Genomic DNA, 20,856 nt, shown 5'->3' with positions numbered 1-20,856 from the left:
ACATTGATTAAAGCTGTTTATGTAGTTTCTTTCTTTTTAGTGCTTGTGGCTCCCAAATTGTAAACGTGTTCTATTGCAAGCCCCTGATTTTTTGAAAAATATTTTTGTTTCTCATAAAATCAGAACAGTTATTTTACAGCGGTGAAGGGTTGAAGAATCCATTTAATAAATGTCATAACATCCAGGTAGTTAATATTGCTAAAGCAATGCATATATAAGAGACTCTTCCTCAAGGTAGCATTTCAAGATCCCTGTGGTGAGGGTTTTCTCCCATATCCAGGCCATTATTTGATGTAATGAAAAGAGAAAGTGTGCAACACAGAGATTGTTAATTAATTTAGCCTAACAAGATGAAGATAAATGAAGCAAAGCATGGATTGAACGAAGCAAGAGGTCTTATTTACAATTTAATACTACTTTATATTAGGCATTTTTCAATTTACAAAAGAAAGGAATTTAAAGAAAAGGTATTCTGCAAATGCATGCAAGAAAACTTTACATTTTATGAGTGGTTCCTAGAACTGCTGAAAATAACTTTTGGGTTAATCTTTAAGTTTTCCTCTCTTTTTTTTTTTTTTTTTTTGTTTCCCTGTTCACAATTATTTTTCTCAATTTGATTTACAATATGCTGATAGGAATGAGAAAAATTAAACCCTAAACTTTTTCCCCATTGAAATCAATAGAATACTACCAGTGGAAACTCTTGCAAGGCCAAATAGTACAGTTTTTCATTGTTTATATTAATCTAGAGTCATAGCTTATTTTTTGAGCAATTTGTGTGTAGAAAGACGCATTAAGAGGCGTAACTACAAAAATACAATAAGATGTGATTTTAGTTTCCATTCCAAAGTGTAAATCTATTGTCGCTTATGTGTTTTCAACTGTCCTATTGAAGTGAAAGCTAAGAGAGGAATCCAGGATAGTGTTAATTAACAGCGATTTTATGTAATAAAACTATGATTTTTGATTTCGGAAAATATTTTTTCTCAAGGCCATGTTTGTTTTAAACATTTTGTGAGAAGTTGTAGTTTCTAATTTCTTAACAACTAAAAAAACCCCAAGATTAAAAGGCATGTCAGAGATTTTAGATGTCTCTTCTTCCCAGTCCCAAATTTAAATAAAGACTATACAAAGCTAACAGTAAGCTACAATTTGCATCAGTTCAGTCACTGCATATCAAGGTGTACATTATTCAGTTTACCAATGACAAAATTTAGGGTATAATTCTTTAGATGTGAAGAAAAAAAGTCTGTCATTTTTAACATCTAACAAACTAATCAACAAAAAAAAGTCTTGTGCTGTGACTGATTAAAGATGCCTTTATCAGTTTGTCCTAAACCCTGAATTGTAAATGATGACCAAACATACTAGGCCATTTTTTTTTTTTTTTTGATAAAACATCCTCATTTTACAGATGAATTGGGTCTGTCCACTATTTGACCTTCTGCCATGATTTCTGTCTGCAAAGGAAATGCCTTCCTTCCTTTTGCAGTAGCTAGACAGGACAGCGTTATCTACAAGCAGTGTCACTACAAGCAGTGGTCGCCACAAATAGCATTATTATGGTCTCTATGTTTTTATCTTGGGGGTCATGAACAAATCCATGCAACTGCTTCTAAAGATTTCAATAAATAGGACTTTTTATGCAGACAATTGGCTTTTATATTACTTTTAAACAAAACTACTAGTCCATCAAGAGTTTCAAAAGGAAAACAATTCTACAGAGTGCTGGTATGGCAGCACAGACCAATCATTATGGCACCCATTCTCCAGTCCTTTATTTTTCAAGTCCACAACAATAGGTTGTTGATTCAATGGACAAGACCAGAACAATTAAGTTCTCTGTTTAGCAGCAGTGCAGCATTTTAATGCCCTCCTCTAATAATGGTCTCATTATTGTTATTCTAAGACTGGGCCTCAGGAGGAGGAATATTTGCTGGAGGTACGTCATTATTTTGCAAATTTCGATTAGCTCATCATGTTGTCTGTACTGTGAAAATCGTAGCTAATTAGGGCAGTCAGTTAGACTACCAGCTTTTGAGCTTATGAGTTAAAAGGTAGCACACTTGATAGGCCAATGATGTGAAAAAGGTGGTAAAAAGAGGGATTAGAGCTGTTGCCTTAGTAACTCTAACTTCCATCTGTGCGGGAACAATGGACCTGTGTTTCTCCTCCACCTTGGTGTAAAAATTGGTTTTGTTTCGAAAGGAAGGGGCTTTTTATGACAATCTGGAATTCAGCCTAACGGGGTGTAGTTTTAGTTGTTAGAAGAGACCATTGGAGGATAGGAAAGATGAAAGGTCATGGTGAGCTCCAAGGACATGAAAGGTCATTGTCTCTTGTAACAATAGTGGATTGTTTGGTCCCATTATTTCCAGCCAACTACTCAGTCAGGTGATAGAAAAGATACTACCAGTTTAGTCAGGTGGAACAGGAGAGAAAGATAATGCACCTACTAAAGAACAAAAGATAACTATAATTCGCCTTTATTAAACAAAGTTGCACTTACATGTGGCCATCCTCTGAAAAGGGTTGTTTACTGACTTACTATTCCAGCCTGCTTTGTCCAGCACTGCCTCTGTAGGCCATCACATCTCTGGGAAGCAATCCAATGTGTTAGAAAATGTTGTTTAAGCTTTCTTCCCATGAAGAGGAGCCCCCAGGAGTACCACTGATGTGATACTTAACAATAAATGTAGTTGTTGTAGCTTTCTCACATTATTGGCATTCTTAAAAGGTTTTCCTTCAAACACAGAATAAAATTAGCTATAAATATGAAATAAATTTGCTTCAAAACTTTCTAGCATTTTATCATAAATTCTACAGCACATATTGCAGAAAGTTTACAGCAAACTGTATTAGGCACTACTGAATAGAGAGCAGAGACCTATAGTTGTGTAAAAAGAGATTAGCTATAGGACTACTCTTATGCAAAGGGAAATAGATAAAGTCTATCAGTGCTTTGCAGAAGCTTTAGGAGACTCTGTGCCTTTGTTTTAAGGAAAAATCCAGAACTACTGTCGTATTATTTAATAAAACAGCTATAGTGGAGTTCATGAGGAAAGCATTTCTGTTAGTGAATAGAGCTGTCACCTCTTATATTTTTCCAAGAGCATCCAAAAACCCCAATTCACTGTTTTTCAGAAAGACTTTCCCCCCCCTTTATTATTTCCCTATTTTTATAGCATTATGCCTTAGTCATCCATGCAACAAGTGTATTTTTCCTTTTCCTCTTACCTCTGTCCACAATCAAAGCACATCCTGAGGTCTATCACATATCCCCCAAAGATTAGTTTCTTTAGGTGAACATTTCCAGAATGTTCCACATTCTTATATGAGCTCTCTGAACCCTTTTAACAGGTTTGTTTTATAATCTTTTTACTCATATCACAACAGAGCTGCCAGAGCTGTATTGAATTTTTATGAAATTGATAACATATATGTAATTTACTACTATTACACTTGAAAAATAAAATTACATATAATTATTAGGTATCCCATCTTAAACTGTTCTGACCTCATTTGAACTCCCCTTTTTTAGCTTTTCTGGGCCTCTCTTATCTCATTTTTACTCCTGGCCACTCTTGCTTTCTGACAACACAGATGGGTGGCCTTGCACAAACTGATAACTGTGGCAATTTCTCAGCACACTAGTCACTAATAAAAGATGTTATTTTCAGAATTAGGCAGGCATGTGTCATACTTACTCGCTGGCTGAAGATGAGAGGTCGAACTGTGGCTTCCTGGGAGTGCACGATCGTATGAGCCATTGGACTTTACAGCTCCCAGGTTGTTGATGCATTGTTTTACCAGCAACTAGGTTTAGTAATTAGAGTCTTTCAGAAAAAGGAAGTCTTGCTTTAAGTATTTGTAAGCTTTTAGTTTTTTAAGATAACCTATTCTTAATTTTCTCTTTAGTTTGTTGTTTAGTTCTCATTTATGTGATAGCCTATGTTTTGTTATTTTTGTATTACAATGAGCCGAACAGTGTAGACTGCTTAGTTCAAAATGGGAGCCCTGCAAAGGGTTAACCAGCAGAGAATTGCAAATGAACTATCAGGAAAGTTGATTATTAATCCAGCAAGAGAGAAAATATCCTTCCAGTTAGCAAGAATTAGTACCTGAAGAGCTGATAATATTGTTCGGGCTGTCGGTGTGGAATGGCAAAACCAGGTAAGCTAATCATCTTAAAAGAGCAAAATCTTTTCTTTCTGTTTTTCATTATAAGAGAGTTTAGTTTTTAAAAGAATCCTTGTTGTTTTACTTAAAGTATCAGCATGTGAAACAGTGTATGTTGATCCTCAGTTTCCTCAAATGAATGAAAGAAATTAAACTTGTGTTTAACTTTGGTAAGAAGATACGTTTCTAAGCCATATTTCTAAGCTACACTATGCATGTAACTGTGAAATATCATAACAATTCTTTCCTGGCTTGCGGTTAAGTGTGAGAACTGATTACAAAACCTGGAGAGTCCTTTGCAATTGCAAGCTAATATATTACATAAGTCTGTCTTTAGTTGTGCTTGGACATATTGTGGTGGTTTAAAGGAACTTTTATGTTGCAGAGCACTTTCATCCAGATTTATTAGATTTTAGTTTTCACACTGTAAGAATAATTTATTTAAATTTGTTTGGATATTGTGAACACATTTCTGTTCATTAAGAAACTTTTGGTTTTGGGGGGGTTTTCAAAAATCTATGATCTGGGGTTAGAAGGAAATGAATGTTTGGTAAATATACCACTGTGTTTATACAGAGAAATGCAAATGAAACCACTAGATCAGTTGAATATAATCTCATAGTTTGGTAATTTTTAAAAACTCAAAGTCCTATCTTGGGAAAACTTTCAAATCTGTGCCCCTGACATTAAGAAGTAGGTATGATAAACGTTTCTTTTTTTCAATGTAGTCTTTACTATTTAGCTTATTATAAGAGTTGTGCAAAATCTTTTAAATGATAGTTTAGTACTGTGGAAACTAGAAAGTCTGCATTCAGCATTTAATAACTTTTGCTAGGTTGTGTGCTGTTACTTAAATTGGTAGTACTTAAAAAAATTCTGATTTGCTTGTAGAATGGAATTCAGTATTCACATGATGTGACTACAGTATCTGTCTCGGTGAAAGAGTTTACCAAGTCCAGATTTTAGCCTGTTGTGCATGAAATAGCCTGAAAGCTATATGAAAGGATTTGTGGTGATACAAGAATGAAAATACAGATAAAATCTGCAAGTATTCCAAATTTAAAGGCTGAGCCCCTGTAGCAATGTAGTTCTATGGGGTAACATTTAATGAGCCATGGAGAAAGGAAGAAACCTTTTAATTTTGGGAATGGGATTACGATATGGCCTCAGGCAAAGGAGAAAGAGAAAGGAAGAAGAGGAAGTGGGGAAAGTGAAAGGGAGAAGTGGTGTTTATCTGACAGCGTCATTGTTTTGCGTGTGACTTTGGCCTCCCCGAGCAGAGGAACAGCTGGTGGCCAAGTTCTCTGAAGGGTGTCTCACCATGTTAGAGTAAATTAAAAACCCCGAATTTGCTTTGGATGGCTCTATCAGGGCAACAAATGGTGGCATTTTGGAAGCTATGCTAAATATTCTGATATACGTAGAGGCAAATAACTTCTTGAGGCACATTTTAGCTGAGTATTTTGAGGAGAACAGGGACAATGTAAATAAGCTGCATTTTCTGAGTTTGAACACCAGCATCTAGGAAATATATAAAGAGCAAGAAACCCAATGATGAAAAAATTATCACACAGGAAATGATATACGTAGAAAAAACAAGATTGTAATTAGTGGAGGAAAGTAAGAAACTGATTAGAGAAATGAAGTTTCCCAGATGTTTAAGGGAAAAATGAAAGTTACATTAGATAAGCTCTTTTAACTAGTATTGGAGAAGAATGCTTGCTTCAGAATGGGAAATCTAGACTTAAAATTAGAAAAGAGCTGGCAACTTGAGTTTAGCTCAACTGCTTTCCTGCACGAGTGACTCTTTGGAATGCTCTGCTTGGAACATCATTGGGAACAACTAGTGTAGTGCTGTTGGGGAAAAAGTAAAACACAAAATGAAACTCGCTGTATGCTTATTTGGAATGATTCAGGTGCTTATTTACTTATGTGTGTACTAACCCACAAATTAGACAAATTGGTTGGATTTTGAAGTAATACTTCAGGATTTATTGTATTTCACGTATATATGTAGTTGACACTTGAGCTCTAGCACAGTACTGGTTCAACTGGTTCATTTTAAAATTAATTGTAAGCATTATCTTATTGACAGAATCCTAAATCATCAAACACTACCTGCAAATGAACAGAAATAGTCTTGATCCCCCACAGCTATAAAACCATGTAAATAAGCTGTTATTTAATTATTATTATTTATATCAACTGGGATAAAAGTAATATTCTCAAGTAAAAGATAGAAACAAAAGATATCAAGCAGAAACTCTGGGGTTTTTGTGGCCATTCCAGTGACTTGTTTCAAATTCAACAACATGATAGTGTAACCTTTGAAAAATGTCCCCCTACAATTCAGTTTAGCTGGCACCACTGCTTTTGTGCCAGTTCCTGTTCTCAGTTGTGTATTACAGGAAAAAAAATGCAGAAAAAAATTCCAACCAAAAAAGTTAGACGTGTCTGGAATAGGTTGATAAGAACATCATCTGATTTACTGGAACTAGCTTGACTGAGCAGGGTGTTCATGTTAAGTAAAACTGTATTTTCTTCAACGCAGATTATGTAGATCCCAACTTGTTTAAAGGCTTAATGTCTAGGAAAGATGAAGTTCCAGAGGTCTCTGACTGACTAGACACACATCTGGAAACACAGCTGCACTCAGGGGAGGCTGCTGAAGCAGTTAGCCTGCAGCAAGCAAGCCATTCTTGTCACTACATGGTCAGGGCAGTAAGATGAGATGATGTGGAGGGTGGAGCATAAATATCTATATGTTGCTTGATCCTCTACTTTATAAAAACCTGTTAGTAGCCAGAAAGAAGCTTGTCTACAGAAACAGATGGCCAAAGCAAAGTTTGGGCCAGGTTATTTTTGTTTCTTGGACCACACCTTGTCTGTGGTGACAGTACTGGAGAGAGAATGTGTTTCAGTTCATTAGGAGCTCGGTGAAGCTATATGGATAACACTGAAGTGTTTTATAAGATTCAGTGTAAAGCTGCATAGTTCAAGGAAGGTCATGTCTTATTAGCTATGGCTAAGGTCAGTTATCCACACAATGAGGGGGAAACTCTTTCATAAACAAGTAGATAAATATGGGGCAGGTGGTGCTTAGCCTGGCTTCAGGCTGTAGTATTACCAAAAGAGCTCACAAACAACTCCAGCTTTACTGAGTCCCTTATGGAGCCTCAGCAGCATAGAGTGGTCAGATATAAAATTACAAGGTTATTTCATGAAAAAAGGACAAATTCAGGGCAATGTCTACAAGATACTGAAGAGAGAATATAAAATCATTTGAACACTTCTTCTGGAAGAAAATAAATTATAAAATGCTAGAGCTGAAAAAAACCAAATTAAACTTACCTCATCTAAATACAATAATAAAATAGACCTAGTGTCTTGTGTGTTTTGCTTTCTGCAAACTCTGTAGTGTTCCATGTGTTTCAAAAAAGCTGGTTAGATACATAGGTGTTTATTAGCACTTGATCCGTGTCTGACAACAGAGAGAAATTGTATGAGATTTCATTTTGCCTTTGGGGCTAGCTTTTTTACTGTCTTATAGAAAATAATTATATCTTAAACAGCTGCAAAAAGAGAAGAGCTTGAAGAGTTAATTGAATCACATGCTGCTAAAGGAAAACATTTTTTCATTCCTTTTTTTTTTCCTCATCTGAAGTAGGAGTTACATGTGTTCCTTATTACACCCAACATGTTCCAGTAGTTTTTTTAAAAGACATACCCATGAAGCAGCATATTCTCAAAGACACATTATTTTCAGCTACTAAATCCTGGAACAATCAAATGTGTCGTTTTTCACCTTCTGAATACAGTTCTGTGGCTGTAGTGGATGATAGCACATAACATCCATAGAACTGTAAAATGTATTCCCCTGCCTGTCTTTACTATACAGGTTTTGGGTGTATTTTTGTAGCTGCCAGAGGAAAATCTGCTGGCATTCTTTCAAAGATAGTACAAATCAGTGTTGGTGTAGTTATTAATTATTCTGTGGTTTTTAGACCAAATATTTTAATTGTAGTAAAAACACACACAAAAACAACCACCCGAGACAAAACCCACAGCAAATTTACTTAAACTGTAATCGCCCAAGTTTGTGAGAGCCAAAGGACAGCAGACTGAGTGTTTTCCCACAAATGGGTCTCTTGTACAGACTGCACTGCTGAGGTTGTGATGTGCAGGTGTTCAGTATCGTAGGCAAACAGGGGTGTTCAGAACAAAGTGGAGATTTTTCAGGGCACTTTCTGCTTCAGTAGGTCAAACAACCGAACTCCATGGTGCTGGGAGAAGGCCAAAGCTGGGCACTTCAGCAGCAGCTATCATGCACATCCTTTTGGCCTTTCTACCTCTGAACAGGAATGGATGAAGTAAAAATATATACAACAGTTTGTCTGCTGTCTAATATTTTATGTTTGTGTGCAAGTTTCCTGGCATTTTACAGTAGGAGAATCACGTGTTTAAACCTCAGTGAGAATTGCAGTAGCCAGATCCTAATTATTTATGCTGTTTATTTGGATTTTTTTTTTTTTCCAAAGCAAAGTTTTCATCAGGACTGTGCTTGTTTAGCTCCAATTTAAAGAATTGTTCTACCTCCCTATGAATTTGGATTTTAAGAGCCACGTGTATAAGCATGCATCCCAATTTTTGCATGAAAAATATGAGCTAAATCACAAATGCCCTTGTTCTTGCTTTACCAGGGTAGGCTTTTAGCATTTACTGAGGTAATATATGTGGTTTACTAGTGTTTATAATAATCTTATCTGTGATTTTTCAAAAAGACTGCTTTTCCTTTGAGAAAAGTACTTTTAGGACGTTGTTGATTCATCTTTCTACTTTTCCCATCAGTTGTATTCCGTTTAACACTATCACCACCTTAGAGAGCACAGTGTTGAGGGAAAACAGAGTAGCTGCTGGTGACCTTGTGACAACTGTCTGGTAAACCTGATTACTAACCTAGAGTGTTGTTTAATCTATAGGCCAAATAAAACCCTGCAGGAGAGAAACATTGTTTTGTTCTAAATGCCTATTAGGAAGGGAGCTGCTGTGTTATAAGCAGCAGAATAATAAGCCTCCCTGGCTTGTCGGGGTTCAGATCTGGGCATTCAGTGCATACTTGCCTAGACTTCCTATTGCAAAGAAAGAGCTAAGTTTTGGAACTGATGTCGAAGTCAACTAAAACAATAATCAGTAATAGCAGCTTTGTGTTTCAGGGACGATCAGAGTCTGCTTTTTAACTGTACTGATATAGTTCTAAAGGTAGTATGTGGACTTCATTAAGGTTATTCTCTTCTGCACCCTACAGCTGTGACATGGGATCCAGAGTTAACTGGGTCCTCTGTCTCCTGCTATCTGCTTTTAGCTGTTTTGTCTCTGCAAGCAAAGAAAGAAACAAATAAAAGTGACTACTTCATCTACTAGTATCAATAATAATTTCTGCATTGTATGAGAAATGTCCCTTTCCTGTTTTCCTTAAACTGATATTTTCAGGGAATAAATTAGAAAGAAACCTTGGTGCCAGCAAATAAATTTTTCAGCCTTCTTATAAATGTTTTTTTCCCTATCATACCATTCATTATCCTTCAAGGGTACAATCAGCATGCCTTAGGTCATAGAAGTTGTAGAAATTTTAATTCATCAGTGGTGATCTGATTTTACTTCTACAGCTCCAGCAGTGAAGCAACAATTTCAGTATAAAAAATATACCAGTATGTTAAAATACCTCTTCAAAAGTACTAGAACTACACAAAATGGGTTGACTGATATCATCCAAATCTATAGAGACTCAATAATACAGTAGGCAATTGAAAGAAAATATATTTTAAAAATATATTGCTTTGTGACCCTGGAATGTGGTTCTCAGAACCAGAGTGGGAAGAGATCTGCACTTTAGAAAATTTGTGAGCAAGCAATATATCAATTACTGTAGTTTTCACTGGTAACAATTAGCATAGTGAATTCCACCTATATTATGTATAGGTGTGTCAGTCTAAACAACATATAATTATATGCAGGTTAGAGAACTTTGATCTACATATTTGTGTATCTGTGTATACAAGCATGCACACACATACATACACATATGGATATGAGTCCATTTTGTCCACTACTTACATGTATTTATACATATGCAAATATATAGGTGAACATATATATGCATCTAGTGGTCATGTGCACAGTAATATTAGTATGTAATTTTCATACTAATATTTGGCACAAAGCTTCACACTTCCTTAGAAGTACTGTCTGTCTTCCATATAATCCTACTTTCTGAGGAGACAATCTATAATTTAGAGGACAAATACAGGAAAAATTATTGAGAATTACTTGATAAAATCAGGAGTAGATGAGAATGCTTATGATTCTTCCAGGCCATTGGTAGCAGTTTTATTTGTGTAATGCGTGTGTCAGTTCTAGCATAGCAGTGGGCCTGTGGCCATCCCTGTGTTCTACCTTGCACTTGAAGGATTTCTATTATTAAACAAATAGAGACTTGGACATTGTATGTGTTTAATTATTAGCTAAGATATTATTAAAATTGTGGTTAGAGATTATAGAGATATTATCAATATTTTTGCCATTTTTAAAAAAAATATTTTTTGTCTTTTTTTTAGAAAGATTTCAGAGGAAAAATCTTTAAAAAAATAGCTTCCTGGCAATATCTGTAGTAGTCCCTGAAGGGCTGGTGTCTTCTAATTTATGTAGTAGTCTGGAACATAATTCCTTTTCTCATTGTTTCTGTTACTGTCTTCTGTAGAATATCATCATCTTCTAATGTGATATTATGTTGTGAAAACTGAAGATTAACCTAATCAAAATAGCTTTGAGATGCTTAATTAGATTTTTTGTGTTTGCTAGAAAATAGATTTTTTTTTAATAGCTTTTATCTGTAAATGTTTCTTACAAGAATAAGTGAGTCTTTCTAGTATTCATCCTACTTTGCTGATCAGACTTCTTTAATTATAAGAAGTGTCTATCCCTTTTCTGTCCAATAAAAGATAATAAAGTACACATACTTTTCAGCTTGAACACATAGGAAATGTTTTCTGACATCCTTGAAGTCAGTGGACAAGTAATTAACCCCAAAAGTTACAACAATATTTTTAATAACATTACCACTGATGGCCTTATTTTAGTGATAATTCAGGGATTTTTAACCTACAATTTAAGAAAGCACTGCTTCTCATTATATGATGTTACAGAATTTTTGTGGAACTACTGGGATTCGTGTGTGATTGGTAGAGATTTGCTATTGGCCTGAGAGTATCAAATTTGAACTACTGAACACTTGTACATTTGTGTTCAATGGTGACCTGAGAATTACGGACTAGTAATAAGGGGGCAAAAAAAGAGGGCTTGTGTTACATTTTGGTTTCAACAGCTGAATTCCCACCTAAAACATTTTTGAAAACTGTTCCCTATACTCAGTCATTTACTCTTCCTGCCAGGTAATTGTGGACTCACTGGTAATGCTTTGCTAGCTTTAACATTTCAGCTTGCAGATAATACTTTTTTCTTCTCTTCAGTGTTATTTGATACCATTGTCATAGCTGAAGACCCAAGTCTCTCTCTCTAGTCCTCAGAGTGGTATTACTCTAATTTCATGAAACCCCATAAAGACCATTAAGCTTCATACAGGCACCTGCACTTTGCTTATAAATTACAGATATCAGACTAAGAGGTCAGGCATGTAATTTTCATAATTTAGAAATAATACTGGATCAAGATTTTTAATACATTGGTCTGTTGCCTTACAGCTTTTGATAGTGCCAATTTTTCTCTGTGTAGCAAACATGGCATAGTTACCTGACCTTTGTTATCCCATTGTGTTGGTTTATAGGTTGATAACCATTCTGAGAGCTATGAGGTGTGGACCTGCCCCTGCTGCATTCCCTGAACTAAAGAGAAAAAGAAAAACAAGAAAGAGAGGAAAAAAGAAACCCCTCTCCACTAACCATTAAATTGTAGGGTGATCTGGAGATAAAAGCAGAATCTCTTTTTTGCTTTTCAAATATTTGCTTGGCCTTCAAAAGGTATTTGCCTTTTGTGTTTACATTGGATTTATTTTTTTGGCCTACATGCAGAAAGAGAATGATACATTAAAGAATAATGGACAATAGTGAGGAAAATGCTCTCAGTTTCCACATCTAGCCTGCATTTTCTACTTTAGGTTTATTTTTTTAATCTTGTCTACTTTTATTTAAATAGAAACTGCTGAGTATTGTAAAGGGCTGTAAATGTGAAAGTATCAGATGAAGTACAGTACAAGAAGATTATCTACAGGTTGGCAGGCAGTAATGAGAGTTGGCAAAGTGCCATTTTCCTCTATGAGCCTTTGGGACCTCTAGTTATTTCTGTGTGTGGCAGAACAATGTAAGGCTTCAAAAGCCAGTGTTCTGTCACTTGCAGGAGTGCTTCTGCTGTTCCTGAGAGAGGCAGGTGAGGTTTGTCTCTGTAAAGTTGTATAAATCTTCACCAAGGCAAAAGGAAAGATGTTTTGGCTGAGAGTTGACATCTGCACCATACCATCTTCGATTCTTTCCTTATGGATGGCATTGGAGCTTCCTTGGAACCTGCATTGTTCCTTGTGGATTTGCTTTCATTGAAAGAGCAGGGTTTAAGCAAGTTTATATAAAATATAACTTAATTTAAAACCCCATATTTAAAGGAAGTACCCCTTTATGAAAATTGCCTGTCCCAAGGTTATCTTTTCTGTTGCTCAGGTCAGTCCTTTTGTTGTGTTACACACAACTACTGCATCATCAAAAGCTTGTGATTTTGTTAGAGTGGAGTCATGAGATGGAGATATTTCCCAAATCTTACTGTAATGTTTAATATTTTTGATGCTACTAACTTAAAAACAAACATGACCTAATGATTTATTTGAAGCATCTTGATTAACGTGCTTTCAAAACATGGACATTTATATTAGATAAAAATATATTTCACCACATGTACGTCATAAAGCTCTTAGTATGTTACAGTTTGTGAAAATTACAGTCAGTTAATAATGTGTCAGCTCCCCACTGTGTGCTTTGTAGGGTACTGAATGGGTGTTACAAGATTTATTTGCTGGATTTTGCAGGTTTTCTGTAGCGTGTCAGATGCCTTGCTGATTGCTTGGTGAAGCCTAGAGCATGAGCTCCCTCCTGCAATGTTTACTTTAAGTCAATCTACATTTGCTTAAAAGTATGACAGGATTAAAATCAGATCACCTCCTTGGAATTCTCTTAAAAGCCTGGATACTCCTTAGTGAGACTATTGTGCATAATTTAGACAAACACTTATGTGGGAATCACAATTTACTTCATAGTTCTTAGAATTACAGAGAATGGATTGTTAATAAAATGTGTATTGTAGTGTTGCTAAAGTGAAAATAATATTTCAAATAATTTATATGTTACTCTGGAATTTGGAAGGGGGATAGGAGGCTATTTAATGTTTATTGACTTTGTTCATAATGTAATTAGAAGGAATCTCTCTCCTTTTAAGGCTTTCATTCTTATGTATTTCCTTGACCTGCTTATGTCTTCTAATTCTTTCATTCATAGAGAGAATTATTTGGCCTTGTTGATATAATGTTATTTTCCAACTAAAGTCTTAGAAAGTGGGAATGCTCAGTTAAGTTTTGAGTTCTTTTTAGTCATTATCTTGCTGGCAATTTTCTTTCTTGCTGGGATTACATTGGAGCATTTCTGTTTAAATGTTTCCATCCACGTCCTGCAGTGCAGGCAGACTTGAAGTTTAGTTAGAAGGTGCAGAAACACCTGTTTTCAAAAAGTATAAAATCCTGAAGACAATTGATGACTGGGATTAAAACTGTAGGAGTGTCAAGATAGCAGGCAATTTGGGCAATGCAGAGGTGGTCTCTGTGGTGTTCCATCGAACTGCCATATGGAATGTTATATCGGGATAATATGGTTTAAACTGGATGGGTAAATTTCTGTGTGACTTCAGGAGCATCTAGCACCAACTTGTATAGCAATTGGATTTAATAGGCAAAAAAATCAAAGGGAGTTTAGAAAAAGAGAAATTGTGTGAGTTGATTTAGGATTTGAGGCTCTTGTCTGATGCTAATAAAGGTTTCTGATGTCATTCTTTTTGTAGCTATAATGTACACTACAGAAATAATTTGTATAATGTGTGCTTGCGTGTACTATCTTGAATGAGGTATATGTTTATAATTTCTGGCTTTCAGATTTAAATCTGTGAACATAACAAGAGCTCAATGAGTTCTGATAATAATAGTCCTATAATGCAGAGATCCTGAGAACTTCCTTGCAAATGGAAGGAGTCATTCATCTCACAAAAGTGGTAGAGAAAGAAACTTGCCAGAGCTGCAAAGAATCATTTCTGCAAGGGTCACATAGAACAGATTAGACCATAATCAAAATATTTTTGGGACATTTTAGGATTTTGAGCGAGGTAGTTAAAAAGAAGCTTTGAGAATGGGTGTTTTGAGATGTATATTTCAGATCTACTGCTTTGTCCACGTTTCTATCTCATATGCCCTAAACCCATGCATACTATGAATTATAGGCTTTAATTCCCTGTCTGGTTTCTACTGAGACCAAATATCAGGAGAGTAAGGCTCTTTTCCAGGTAATTATTGGGGGAATTATAGCCCTGGTTGTCTTTCTGCTTCTTTTTCCCATTTTGTGTGTAACTATGTATGCAAAGTAGGAGTGGTAGAAATTTCTAGAATCAATATGGAACAAAAATTTATTTTTTAAACTTTTTCTTCTAATTTGCAACTTCTCCAAGCTTTCTTCTTCATTTAAAAATTGCCTTTCTTCCCTGCCTTGTAAAAACATATTCATTTTGTGTTGGTTTATTTAGAAATATTAGAGCACTGTGGGCAGAGGTTATGGAGATATCTTATTGAATGTTTCTTGCAAGCAGAATGAAATGGTAATTTTCTTTCTGTCTTGTATTTTCCTATTTTTTATATATTTGGTTGTAATTGTGTTTCATTGTGGAAGGTGCTTTCCACAAACAGGCTGGACTGGCACACTGCTGGGGCACCTTCAGGGAGCCCTGTGGCTCTGCAGACAGTGATACAAGCTGATAACATATTTCTATCTTTCTAGCTCAAGACTTGGAGTGTTTAAAATACTAAGTTTCCATCTGGTCATTTTCATAAGGTTTCTGGCAAGTCTAACGGAGGTGTTCCTAAAATCTTCTCAGAGTATAGCACCATGCTGGAACAATTCCTCTGCAACCTTTCAGTTGGTGTCAGGTGACAACTTTCTGGGTGGTGCTGGATGGAAATTTGGTCCATCAGGCATGTTAATCACTGGTTTAAGCTTAACCTGGTCTCTGGACTTGTTTTAAAGTACCTCCATCTCTGCTTTCCTCCCCATGCCCCAAAACCCAGTGCCTGGTAAAGCCACCTAGGAGAGCCCCAGGCTTCTCTTGACCCTGTTATTAACCGTTCAGAAGGAGGATGAGTGGGAAGCACCCCATAGCCTCAGGTCCCCTTTAGAAAAGTCTGGTGCAAGGGCTGTTAGAGCTGGTGGTGATTGCAGTGGGAACTAGGGGGAAGTGTGTACCCATTCCCACTGGTGATCCACGAGGTCTGCCTAGTAAAGCTGCACCTTAAAATATCTTGAGTGAAATCCTGATTCTGCTGAAGTCGCTGGGTACTTAGGCATTAATTTTATGTCAGCAAGGATTTCACCAGTATTTTTATTTTGCAGCTGTGGAGGGGGGGAAGCCTGAACCAAGATGAATGTGACTTCACGTTGTGAAATAGATTCTCTGCTAGTTTCATCCTTGCCTTCCTCCCATCTGAATAACTGTAAATGATGTTCTCTGTTAATAAGTGTGTACTTTGTCTAAATTGCATTTATTTTTCTTTTGACATATATACCATTTTACTATTAATCATCCCCTTCTGCTCTTTACTGTACAAAGACTCTGTTGTGCTGATGGAACATATTTAATCTTTGCTATGTTGTATTTTATTTCTATTGTTGCTTTCCCATTTCTTTATAGAAAATCTTTCTTTATTGACTCTTAAATCATGGGTTAAGCCCTTATTGAAAACATGTTCTGTATGTACTTCTTGCGAGTGAAACGAGTTCTTTTGAGGTTATAGGCTAGGCTTATACAAATACTTCGCTATACAGTAAAAATTCAGAGGTCTCCTATATGTTATCTAAAGCTAGAAACATACCCATTTACTCAGCAGCACATCATAAAAGAGTTGCATACTATGTTCATGTCTGTCAGTGCCTTAAGTCATCACTCTACAGCCTTTTTTAAATTCTCTTTTTATTGAAACCAAGAAACAAAACAAAGACAAAAAAAAAGCAAAACCAACATCAATTACATGTCAACATGACATCAAACAGCATAATATATCAGAAAAATAAATGTATGATCTGGTGACTCAATGATTTCTGTCCCTATGGCATTTATGGAGAGGTAAAGAAAAGGCAAATAGCTACACATCTGTGTTGGGAAAAATGTCCAATATAAAATTGGCCATCATGACAGCATTAGAAAGCTCTCAGCTGAGATTACCTGGAAATAAATAACACACGGAAGGGAAAGTGAAGTTCCAACAGTCTTGCTCTTATATGTGTTTAGAGTTTTGTGCCATGAGCATTGTGCATGTATAAATCTTCTTATACAAAGATTACTTTAAGGATCGAGATATTCTACTTGCTGATGCTAGGTCCAGGTTTATAGATGGATGTGTAGTACAGCTGCATGCAGAGCGATGCAAAAGTGCAATGAGAAAAAAAATAAATCTCTGAAAATAAATGTGACTATCTGGTGGAACTATTAAAATGAATACTGACTCCAAGCCTATTTGTATATTTGCTGAAAGACATATGAAAAAGCCTCTTTGTATAAGTGCTAAACACATGAAAACCACTGAGAATCAGTTAAGCCCCTAAAATAATAATCTGGGAATTCCATTCATTATTATAGCAAAGGGCATCATAACTTTATGGTAAGTAGGGAAGGGTAGGAGAGAGGTGAGACTGTGGGGGTGGGAACTAGAGAAAGAAAACCCAGAAAGATCCAGAATCAAACACAGCCTCTGTTATTTGAATTTGTTGTTTGTTTTCAATGGAGTGATAACTGGAACGGCTCAGCCTGAACTGCCTGGCTCGACACTCCCCGTTCTAAGGAACTTGGATGTGTTTCACAGCTTACATCTGGACAGCAGGGCATAGGGAAAAAAGCCACCAGGATGGATCACGTTCTCTTTGCACAGTTAGGACTTGAACCTAACATATAATAAACGTATGACCAAGAAACCTGTGTACACATAGACACATACATTTATGTATCTACACACACACGTTCCTGTGTGTATAAATCCAGATTCACATGGAATTTCTCCTCATTTTGCTGTTAGGTTCAGTTCACAGATCTATGTTCTGTCTCTCCAGAGTCACAAGAAATTACCTTCTGGAATTTATTTCTTTTTTCTTACCCAAGCTGGCTATTTATTCAGTGCTATCTGAGATGTCTTTTTGTTAATCTTATTACAAGTACCTCTATAGGCCTCAAAGGAGGTGATAAGTGACCCACTGGACCAGGAAACGGTGCTTTCTGTGAGAGCAGGGGATACATAATGAACTCCTTATCTTATCTTTTAGATCAGCGATAACTTCAGTGAGATCACTTGGTCAATATTGTACATCTCACTCTACGGCCACGTCTCCCCAAAGCAGTGACAAAATACCTAGTACCCAGTACATGCAACTGGCTGCTATGCATGGCAGAGCAGAGCATTAGCCCAGCACAGAGCCTGGGGGAGAAGCAGCTCCTGAGGGGGGAAAAGAGCAGTACATGGAAACCTCAAAGGAAATTTAAGGAGGGACGGTGTGAGTGTGTGCGCGTGTGTGCGTTGAGGTCTGAAGGCAGAGAACTATGAGGGCTATGTGGAACATTTCCTGGGGCTTACCGCTCATAAACGTGGCAGGATCGTCAGCCCTGCAGTGTCCATACCTTCCTGCGGGGCCCCTGCCAGCGCCCCTGCGCCCAGCAGGCGCTGCATCCCAGCCCCAGGGTGGGAGCTCCTCACTGCATCCTCCTGCTTGTGTGTTAGCACTCTCCCACCCCACGTTCTCTCCAGGCAAGGAAGGACTTTTCAGTATCCCTGTACATTGCCCCCAGATGCTTCGATGTCAAAGCGCAGAGGATAAGGGGAATTCCATTTCTGTTCCATTTTGTCCTTGTTGCTTCAAATTGTGAAAGGTAGGGAGTGGAAATTAACTTAATCTTTTATTTGTACGCTCATTTGTTTTGGGTGAGCTAACAGTAAACCACCAACTGTCATATCCCACAATCTATTAAAAGGGCATATATAGAATACAACTGCAAATAACAACCAATTCCTTTGTTTCCCTGCTCTATCATGACTTCATTGTAAAATATTTCTTATTTTTCACAACTGCGCTCACCCCATTCTCCTACACAGAAAATCCCTGCTGCCACCAAAACACTTTGGCACAGTATATGTCATGTTTTAAAACCTTTGCTATCAGCTGGTAACATTTGCTTCATCTAGACATAGATCAGTTCCTCTCTGTAGCCAGCACAAGTGAAATGCAGCCTTTTCTGGAGCAGATTGGCAGCACTGATGTATAGAAATTATTCCAGTGGAATATATAGAAGCAGCACCGCAACCTGTAAAGATGGACTTGTCCTGGAGGACTGACAGGACATCAAACTTTAACATTTCTTTCTGAACTCCTCCAAAATCTCTTTAGCGTGAAAATGTCTCTCTTGGAAGCATAAAAGATTTAGGTCTTTTGCTCCAGGCAGGACTTTTAAGCCTAATACTTATATAAGTAAACTGTCCCCTCTAGTTCTCACATTAACTTATAATGGCACACTGGCAAGCTTATTGGTTATATTCTGGGTGTGTGAAACCGGCAGCTGCTAGAGATGGGCTGGCAGGCTAACATGGGCTGAGGCAACATCAGCGACAAGATGGATTTTGGTTTTGACTGCTGCCTTAAGGGAAATTCCTGAAAATGTTTCTTTTATATATTTACTGCAATTAGTCTGTTTTTTATGTGTTTGGGTATCAGCATGATGTTTCTGCATTTCATTGTGTTTCATGTTTTTGTACAATGAGACGAAGTAACATGTTGCTGACAATATTTAAATAAACGCCTGGGTGGCATCTTGCAATGAAAATGAGAAGGTTTTTTTTTTTTCAGTTTAAGTTAGCCTGAGACAATAACACAAGTCTCTACTCTTTCAAGGAATTTATAAAGTTGGCAGTGATGTGGTTGTAGTACTATGCCACAGTTACCTTTTGACAGCTTCCTTAGCATTATGCAAATATTTCTGTCAATTTTTGAACAAGCTGCATTTGAGATGAAAAACCTTACAGTGTGGACAGGAAAACTTTATACAAGGTGTAGATTTAACACCCTCCTGACTACAAACTTTTAAAAATAATTGTCTTTTTATTTTGCTTTGTAAACATACACATTTCAACATAAAATCTGTAATAAGAGGGAACTTGTAATAAGGGAGAACTTGTGGCAAATACTGTGACCTTCAGTAAACTGAGGAAAGATACCACTTCTAATCAAAGGCAAAAGCCATGATCTTCCTTGTTGTAGCTGACTGTTGACACAAGAAAGGCCAGGCAGATTGACATCCATCTCTATAGAAACCATTAACCAGTGCTGGGTAAATCCAGAGCATTGAATCCATATGCATGCTTGCTTTTATTATTCCCGACCTATTGGCAAACTTCTGCACTTTGTGGGCTTTGTTTTAAAGGACGCTTTAAATTGCAGATAGTTATTATGTGATTTCATTGGTGAAATAAATAGTTTTGGTTGTCTAAATAAAGAAATCAGTATTATTTTGCATCTACTAAGCAATATTTGCTTAGGTGTGGCTTGGTTTGGGTCCAGATTAGCACACAATGAAGACTGTTACTTTAGCTGGGTGTAGCAAAACCAAGTAGTTTTGTTCATGTTTTCCAAATGATGTGCAAGTAATGTGTCATTTGAGTCTAACCGGGCTTTTACTGGTCTACGGTCCCTTTCTACTCTGCAAAGCATTAACAATTACTTTGTTGGCTGCAAAAAACATGTGCTTTTAAGAGTCCCAACGATGCTTGAAACTCACGTCAGTCATAACTTTGGAACAATTGCCAGTCCTGTAGCAAGACCAGGCGCTGTTAATCAAAGCTGTGGTGTATTGGACACCGTTGCCTTAACTTTCCCTTGCTGAAATCTTATTAGTAGTTGTGGAGTGCAAGGGAACAAAAATGCTTTTCATTTCACTCTCTGCTGTACGTTTTCCAGTTTGGGTGACTAAAGCTGGCGAGGATGCCTATTTTTGGAAAGAGGAATTAAGATACTTTGGAGAAAGTAGTGCACTGTGTGCTGACATTCCAGATGTCCAAACTATAGTAGTACCAGCCCAAGTTTTTGAGCCTTTTATGCCAATGATGACCTCATGAGGTCCAGCCTGGAGAAATAGAGACATAGTTCTTCAACAATGTTCAAGAATGGCTCCTTCCTTTCATATTTCTATTCACTGATCTCCAGTGTCCTTCTCTTTTCCTGTCTCTGACAAAATTAGCTCTTTATAATTAACAATTGTTAGTTTTTTGGCTTGTCTTTTAGACTTTTCTTAGAGTCTCTTTCACCCAATCTATGCATTGTATCCTTGCTCCCAAAC

General features: G+C 36.8%; 1 protein-coding gene across 8 annotated transcripts in view; it reads left to right on the top strand.

Moving 5' to 3' along the window:
• SOX6 (SRY-box 6) overlaps positions 1–20,856 on the top strand; it is a 374,497-nt gene that overhangs the window by 106,665 nt on the left and 246,976 nt on the right. The window contains exon 1 of one of the 8 annotated variants that reach the window (XM_008644238.2): positions 3,655–4,173. The exons of 6 other annotated variants lie outside the window; for them this stretch is intronic. The gene's annotated coding sequence lies outside the window, so the exon portion shown is untranslated. Of the gene's footprint in view, positions 1–3,654; positions 4,174–20,856 lie in introns of those variants that run through there. One more of the 8 variants, XM_017726579.1, reaches the window with a different exon arrangement.

Source organism: Corvus brachyrhynchos, unplaced genomic scaffold, assembly GCF_000691975.1.
Source record: "Corvus brachyrhynchos isolate BGI_N302 unplaced genomic scaffold, ASM69197v1 scaffold62, whole genome shotgun sequence".
In the NCBI taxonomy this organism is placed as follows: Eukaryota; Metazoa; Chordata; class Aves; order Passeriformes; family Corvidae; genus Corvus; species Corvus brachyrhynchos.
The sequence above is the reverse complement of the archived record's forward strand: the minus strand, read 5'-3'. Positions and strand labels throughout refer to the sequence as shown.